This window comes from Theropithecus gelada, chromosome 2 (genome assembly GCF_003255815.1).
Source record: "Theropithecus gelada isolate Dixy chromosome 2, Tgel_1.0, whole genome shotgun sequence".
In the NCBI taxonomy this organism is placed as follows: Eukaryota; Metazoa; Chordata; class Mammalia; order Primates; family Cercopithecidae; genus Theropithecus; species Theropithecus gelada.
Window position 1 is genome coordinate 185,439,252 of NC_037669.1, and position 8,506 is coordinate 185,447,757.

General features: G+C 36.9%; 1 pseudogene; it reads right to left on the reverse strand.

Moving 5' to 3' along the window:
• Positions 1-5,820: 5,820 nt before the first annotated feature.
• Positions 5,821-6,590, reverse strand: LOC112619729 (annotated as a pseudogene).
• Between the last annotated feature and the right edge of the window lie 1,916 nt (positions 6,591-8,506).

Sequence of the window (8,506 nt, forward strand, 5' to 3'; positions counted from 1 at the left end):
GATATGGACATGCCAGAGTTTGTTTAAACATTCACCTATTGAAAGACTTCTGGGCTGTTTCCAGTTATGGGATATTACAAAGGTGCCTGTTACAGATTGAATCTCGTTCTCCTAAAATGTTGAATTCTTAACCCCCAATACCTCAGAAAGTGACCCTATTTTGAGGTAGGCTCTTTGCAGAGGTACTCAAATTAAAATACAATCATTAATGTAGGCCATTATTCGATATGAGTGGTGTCCTTATGAAAAGGTCAAATTTAGAGACGGCCATGTACACCGAGAGACTGCCATGTGAAAATGAAGTCAGAGACTGGGGCAATGCTTCTTCAAGCCAAGGAACACCCATTTCCAGGAAACCTCCAGTAGTGAGGTGAGAGGCATGGAGCAGATTCTCTCTCACAACCCTCAGAAGAAAGCAACCCTGCTGATACTTTGGTTTTGGGCATCCAGTCTCCAAAAGTGTGAGACAATAAATAGCTACTGTTTAAGCCACTCTGCAGTACTTTGTTAATGGCAGCACTAGCAAACGAATATAGTGCCATAAACTAATGTGTATAGGTTTTTGTAAGACACAAATCCTCATTTCTTTGGAATAAATGGCCAGGAATGCAATTGCTGGGTCATAGGGTAGCTGCATATTAAGTTAAAAGAAAATAGCCTGTTTTCCAGAATGGCTATACTTCTTTACATTCCCAAATCAATGTAAAGGATGACTCAAATTCTTGGCATTCTCACTGAAGTTTGATGTTGTTACTATGTTTTTATTTTAGCCGTTCCACTGGGTATATATTGGTATCTCATTATGATATTTATTTGCATTTCTCTAATGGCTAATGATGATGGACTTCTTTTCATGAGCTTGTTTGTTTCTACTATTGAATTGTGAGGGTTTTTATATATTATGAATAGCAGTTCTTTGTTATGTATGTACTTTGCTTATATTTTCCCACTTTATAGCTTGTCTTATCCTCCCCTTAATAGAGGTGTTTTGTGGATCACAAGTTTGTAATTTAGACGAAATCTGCTTTATCATTTGTTTCTTTTTATGGATCATGCCTTTAGTGTCCATTCTAAGAAATTTTTGCCTAGCTCATAATATGCCAGAGTAATTTCTATATTTATTATAAAATGTTTTTAGCTTTGTAATTTACATTTGAGTCCATGATTCACTTTGAGTTAATTTTTATATAAAGTGTAAAGATTATGTCACGGTTCACTATTTGTCTATAGAAGTCCAATTACTCTAGCACCGTTTATTGAAAAGGCTACCTTTTTTCCATTGGATTGTTTTTGCACCTTTGTCAAAAATCAGTTAGGCATATTTGTGTGAGTCTGGTTTTGGGTTCTCTAACCTGTTCCATTGATCTGTGTGTCTATTCCTCAACCAAATACCATACTGTATTGATTAAGCCTTAATATCAGGTAGAGTGGTTTCTCCCACTTTCTTCTTCTTTTTTCTCCTGTCAATCTCTGTTTTTATTTTTAAATAAGAATTGATGTATTTAGTTCACTTATATTTAATACAATTATTGATCTCTTAAGGTTAAGTTTTCCCTTTAATTTTATGGTTTGGGTTTATTCTATTTTTTGTGTTTCTTTGTTTTCTGTCATTCTCTGTGTTATGTGAACACTGTTTAGCATTTCATTTTGACTTTTTCCTATCTTTTGGAGTGTTATCTCTTTATACAGGATTTTTGGTGGTTGCTGTTAATTTTTCATTATATATACATAGCTTATCACTATTTACTTGTATCATCATTTTGCCAGTTTAAATGAAGTGTATAGACTTTACTTTCTTTTGTATTTCTTATTTATAACATAATATTCTTATAATATCTTAAATATTTCCTCTATATACATTTAACTCCACATTAGACAGTGTTGTAATTTTTTCTTCAGTCACCATGGTTAGGAAAACTCAAGATGAAGAGGAAAGTCTATTTTATTTATTTATGTTTTTGCTTACTATTTACTTTCTTTTTTCTGATGTTCCAAGAGTCTTTAAAAAAAATCTTTTATTTTCTGTTTAGAGAACTTTCTTAGCCATTCTGCTATGATAAGTTTTCTGCTGACAAATTATCTTAGTTTTTTGCCTCTGAAAGTGTCTTGATATCCTTTCATTCTTAAATAATATTTTCACTGCCTAATAGATTACTACTTGACAATTTTTTTTTTTTTGTAAAGCACATGGAAAAATGTTATGTCACTTTCTTCTGGCCTCAATGATTTCTGATGAGAAATCCACTGTTATTTGATATATTTTTTTCTTATGTAGGTATGGTTTTGCTGTTTCTTCATCACTTTCAATTTTTTTTTCTTTTGAGATCTTCTACTATAATGTGTCTTGGTATGAATTTTTTTTTTCTTCTCTTTGTGATTCATCCAGCCTTTGGATCTGCAGATTTACAGAATTTTTTTGGCCAAATTTGGGGAGTTTGAGTTCATTATTACATTAAGTACATTTTCAGCTCTCCAGTTTTCCTCCTTTAATTCTGGCATTTACATGACATAAATGTTATGTCTTTTGTTATTTTCCACAGGAAGTGAGACTTTGTTCATATTTTTCTTAGCCTATTTTTTTCTCTGTTGTTCAAATTGAGTAATTTCTACTGTTCTTAAAGTTCACTAGTTAGTATGTCTCCTCCATCTTGCTGTTGAACCCATCATTGAGTTTTTTATTTCAGTTATTACATTTGTAAGTTCTAATATTTCTATTTTGTCTTTTATAATATTTTATATTTCTTGCTGAGAAATATTTACTAGGATTTTCTGTTAGTTTTTCATCTGCGTCAACTATGTTAATAATTATTTATTGAAGCATTTTTATGATAGCTGCTTTACAATATTTGTCAGATAATTCTAACGTCACTGTCATCTTAGCATTGGCTTCCACTGATTGTGCATTATTCTCTTGCATTCAGTTCAAGACCTTCCTGGTACTTGGCATGAACGTTTTAAATTGAAATCTGGACATTTTGGGCATTATGTTATGAAAAACTGGATCTTACTAATAACCTTCTGTTTTAGCTTGTTCTTTCTGATACCACTTCAGTAGGGAAAGAGTAGGACACTGTCTTGTTACCAACTTGGCCTCCTTTGACACACAATAGCATGGGTTCCTCCTTACTGCTGAGTTGAGAGTTCCAGCTTCCTACTGGGAGCCTCTGCTGATACCTGCTTAGTTGGAAGAGGCCAGTGCTAGGTTACTGATGTCCCCGTGGCCTTCACTTCCCACACGGGACAGTGGTGATGGTGGTGGCAGTCTCAGGACCATGGGAAGTGGTGAAAGTCCTAACTCTGAACTAGGCCCTTTTTGATAGGACTCCAGAAGGGAATAAGAGAGTGTTTCATTTCTGCTTAGTGGGTGTGGAAGTCCAGGCTCTCCCTGTGGTTTTGACTGACACTGAGTAGGTGGGAGAAATTGTCCTTGCCCTATAGCGATGAAAGATTCAGCTTCTAACTTGGCCGTCTCAGACACTCCTCCTGCAAGGGGCTCATTGCAGCCAGGTGACGGTGGAATTCTCGGTTCCTCCTTGGCCTTTGCTGGTGTACGTGAAAAGAGGCATAAGTTTTTTTCTATGAAGTCTGGGTAGAATAGGGTGGTTATTGTCAAAAGGACTTCTGTCTTGCTAGGCTCCCCCTGTCCTGGCCCTTTGGCTAGAGAGCTGACTTTGGTGCGACTTTATTTATTTGTCTGGGCCCATTCGGTGTTTCTGGGTTTCCATCTTCTGCACTGCAAAGTTTGAATTATGTGAGATGAAAAGAGAACTCACCACTGTGTTGTCTCTTGTATCCAGAGGTCCCTAGACTATCTACCTTCTTCTCTCTGCCTTTCAGACAAGGTGTTTATTTCATGTATGTGTTCAGGGGTTTTAGTTGTGATTAGCAGGAGAGATAAGAAAAATAAAAACATTGACTCCATATTCTTGTAATATACGTTTCTAACATCTTATTTTAAAACACTATTAGATATTAAAAAGTTACAAAATTAGTACAAGAAATGTCTGAATATAATTTATCCATAGTGCCCCCAAATAGTTAACATTTTAGCATCGTTGCTTTATATTTATTCATTCATTCTTTATTTATTTATTTCTATCTAATCTTATTGAACCCTCTCAGAGTAAGTTGCAAACTCTAAGAACTTCAGTATGTATGTTCAAAAAACAAGAATAGGCCAGGTGCAGTGGCTCATGCCTGTTATCCCAGCACTGTGGGAGGCTGAGGCAGGGAGATCACCTGAGATCAGGAGTTTGAGACCAGTCTGACCAACATGGTGAAACCCTGTCTGTACTGAAAATACAAAAATCAGCTGGGCATGGTGGCACGTGCCTGTAATCCAAACTACTCAGGAGACCGAGGCAGAAGAATTGCTTGAGTCCAGGAGGCGGAGGCTGCAGTAAGCCAAGATCGCACCTCTGCACTCCAGCATAGGTGACAGAGCAAGACTCTGTCTCAAAAAAACAAAAACAAAACTGAAAAACAAGAATATTCTTTTTTTTAAGAATAAAATGCTTTTATTAATCACAACATGCAATTGACGTGGCATCCTATTAGAATTAAACTAAGATTAACACTGGTGTTATGAAATTTACATTTCTCACCTCCATTCCAAAGGAAAATATTACATATTAGGGCTTGTCTTAATCTTACGGACTGATTTCAGTAAAAACTATTTTAAATAGTAAATAACAATTAACATATATTCTCAAACTGTGCTCAGAAGCAGTTAAAAAGGCAACTATAAAATCTGTAATGATAACAACCAGCAGGATTAGGATCGTTCTGTTAAACATTAGGAGCCACCTTGCTATTTTAGCTGTTACATCAGTGCACCTTTTCCACTAGTAAGGCAGCTGCTTGCTATGGGTGCCATGCTGATTAGCAAGTTTCTTCTTAAGTAAAAGACACTTGATTGATCAAGACTCAAGTGAGTTTTCTTTTTCAATTTTGCTCTCTTTTGGAGCAGAAACAAAAACCTTTGTCTTTGATATGTAAGGAGTCACTTATGAAATACAGCTGTTATAATCTTATATATATACACATATATATATGTGTGTGTGTATATATATACATATATAGGTATGTATGCTCAAATTAACTTCCAGAGGCATATAAGTGAAAAAAGAGACTCAGTTCAGTGAAAACAAAACTTATTTAAAGATGCTTATATGTAGAAATTGTATGAAATAATAATCTAAACCTTATTGAGGGCAAAGTGTAGTTAATAGAGGAAATTGCTAAAATACTTATCTAATGTGCAATGTTGATAAATTCATGTACCAAAATGGAAAGCTACTTTGAGAAATTATTCAGAAGTTTTGTTATTTAAATAATGAAATATTTCAAAGACTTCTAATAATAATTCTGTGCCCCTGTTTAACTGTGATTTAGAAGATTATAACAGCTGTATTTCATATATGACTCCTTACATATCAAAGACAAAGGTTTTTGTTTCTGCTCCAAAAGACAGCAAAATTGTATATGTATATATGTATATATACATAATTCTTTCTCAAAAGATACGTAATAATTTCTCAAAGTAGCTTTCCATTTTGGTACATGACTTTATAAACATCACACATTAGATAAGTATTTTAGCAATTTTCTCTGTATATATATACACACATATATATGTGTATATATACATATGTGTGTGTATATATACACACATATGTGTGTGTATATATATACATACTGGCATACATATGTGTATACATGTGTGTTTTCTAAGTAAGTTACTTCTACTATTAGAATAAAACTGGACACAACAGGGATGACTCTGTGAGCAACAGTGTGGTCTTCCTTGGAAACCCTTCCTTAGGTTGGGGAGGGCAGGTGCAGTTTGCTGGAGGATGTGATGAGACTGTAGTGAGTCTTCTCATCATCTGTTAATTCTGTTTCCAGGTCTCACCACCACCACTACGTGCACATCTGATTCCTCAGCAGCACTGGCCTCTTGAGTAGCATCTGTCAGAAGCAAACTGTTGTTGGTTGAACCCCCAATGCTGTCTGCGATCCTTTTATAACTTTGACTCTCTACTTTTGTGTCCAATCTTGGTATCAAAGGGGCCATCCACAAGCTCAAGAATCTTTCCCTTCGCAGACTGCCCGAATAACAGTTTCTGTGCCTCTACACTCCCCGAGGAATAGATACACACCTTCATTCCAGCCTCTCTCCACTTCCTGACTGCTGGAAATGCATCTGCAAAGCACTCTGCTTTCATGGGCCGAGCTGCAAATGCTGCCTTTCACTTGTGGCCCTGCAGCTGTTTGAACACGGCGGTCTTTCCGTCCAGGGACATCTGCCAGCACACCTTATCTACCACGGCCTGGATCATCTGTTGCAGATCATCCACTCCACTCCCATGCCGCCTATCTTCCTGCTGCAGGGATAGGAACAGTCCCATCCAGGTGAGCGTCCTCTTCAGCCTGTTTCCTCAAGAGATTGATATCCTGCGGGCATTCCTCTTCTTCCTAATGTGTGTACAGATAGTCTAACATTTTCTTCAATATAAGGCAACTATAAAATGTCCTTCCATGTCTAACAGGATCAGGTTGACTTCAGTGGGCACCAAAAGCATGACCATTTCCCTACTGAATGCCACTATGGGAATCTGCCTGTAGGTAGGGAGGACGTAGGGCAGCGTGGGCTGCGGCCCTGGACAGTCCTGGAGCCAGTGACTGCGTGCAGCCTGGCCTGGTTGGGAGAGGCCGCATCTGCACACCTAGAACTAGAGAAGGCTGCTGCCCAGAAGCCCTGAATTCATCCAGAAAATAAGAATATTCTTTTATATAACCAGGGTACAATCATAATCAAGAAATTAACTTGAGTGCAGTATTTAATCTTATAGATATTATTCACATTTCATCAATTGTATCACTTATATCTTTCATAGTAAAAGAAGAAAAACTCAAACATTTTATAGGGAAATATGTTCTGTAATGTAGGACCCTGGGGTTTGCTGTATTATTTCAAAGGGAACTCAATCACTTCTCTGATTCATTCTCATTCTGTCTCTCTTTCTCTCATTCTCTCTCTAACAAACCCACCCTAATTTTTGACCATTGAAAGTACTTTATAGTCAACCAGGCTAGAATCTCTCTACCTATATCTAACTAGATCTCTACCTGTTCCAGTCCTTGTTAGAACAGGAAAACAGTCATTTAAAGCAATGCAGAAATAATAAAGTTTAATATAGAAATTAGGGATTACCTGGGAGAGAAATCAGGAAGGGTATATCCAAAATGTTAGAAAAAAAAGCCTGAAACTCTGTAGTGAGTAGTTATAAAATGTATTAGGAAACAGATGCAATTCTTGATTTTCAGGGAGAGCCCCCAACTGACTATTTTGGTTAGCTGAATAACTTCCTTCTGGTTAGCTATGTGCCTGCCTTGATCTCCCAAGTCCTGCCTCTCAAAATCTCACGTGAGTTCTTCTTATCAGCAAAGTCAAATCTGGAATCATAGCGCAAAGGAGGTTCTGGAGAATCTAGATAGAAGGCATCCAGTTAAGGCTTCCAAGTTTTTCTGGTGAGTAAGTGGTGCCCTACAGTAGGAGAGAGAATGGACAGGAAAACATCTGGCTGGCCCAGGAAATCTCTTTCTGGAAAAGTATTCAAATACTTAGGAATACATTGCTAAATTCTGTCACCAGACCCATGATAGAGATAATTGGATCTCCCTTTCCCACCAGAATGTCAAATTTGTTTTTGTTATCGTCACTTTCCCCAGTGGATTTACCCTAATCTAAAGAGGGCTTCTTTTTATTATTGATACCTTTCGTTTCTATTAGAAACTCTTGATTTTTTTCGTTACAATTAATTAGTGTTAGTTGAGCTACCATGACTTTTCATGACCTTGATGCTAACCTTGGTTGCAGTTTATTGTTCCATGGAGGACATACTATTCAAGTTGGCCCAATTACAGTGTTTTTCCCTGTTTTTTCATTTCTCATGTTTTTCTAATGTTTTTTTTTTTTAATTTCTAAAAATAGCTGAATTGTATGATACATCTAGAGCAAACAAAGATTGCATCCGTCAGTAGAAATTAGGTTATGCAGTGGTAACAAATAAAACCAAAATCTCAGTAATTTTTTTTTTTTTTTTTTGAGACAGAGTTTGGCTGTCACCCAGGCTGGAGTCCAGTGGTGCAATCACTGCTCACTGCAGTCTTAAACTCCTTGGCTTGAGTGATTCTCCTACTTAAGCCTCTCAAGTAGCTGGGACTACAGGCACATGCCACCCCAGCCAGATAATTTTTTATTCTTTTGTAAAGACTAGGTTTTGCTGTGTTATCCAGGCTGGTCTTAAACTCTGGGCCTGAAGTGGTCCTACTGCGTTGACCTGCCAAAGTGTTGGGATTATAGGTGTGAGCCACTGCACCTGACCTACAGTAGTTTTTTTTTTTTTTTTTTTTTGGTGACGCAATCTTATTTACTGCTCATTCAGTTTCTACTGAAGATCTAGGTGTTTCTACAGGACAACTGTATCCCATGTGCTGACTC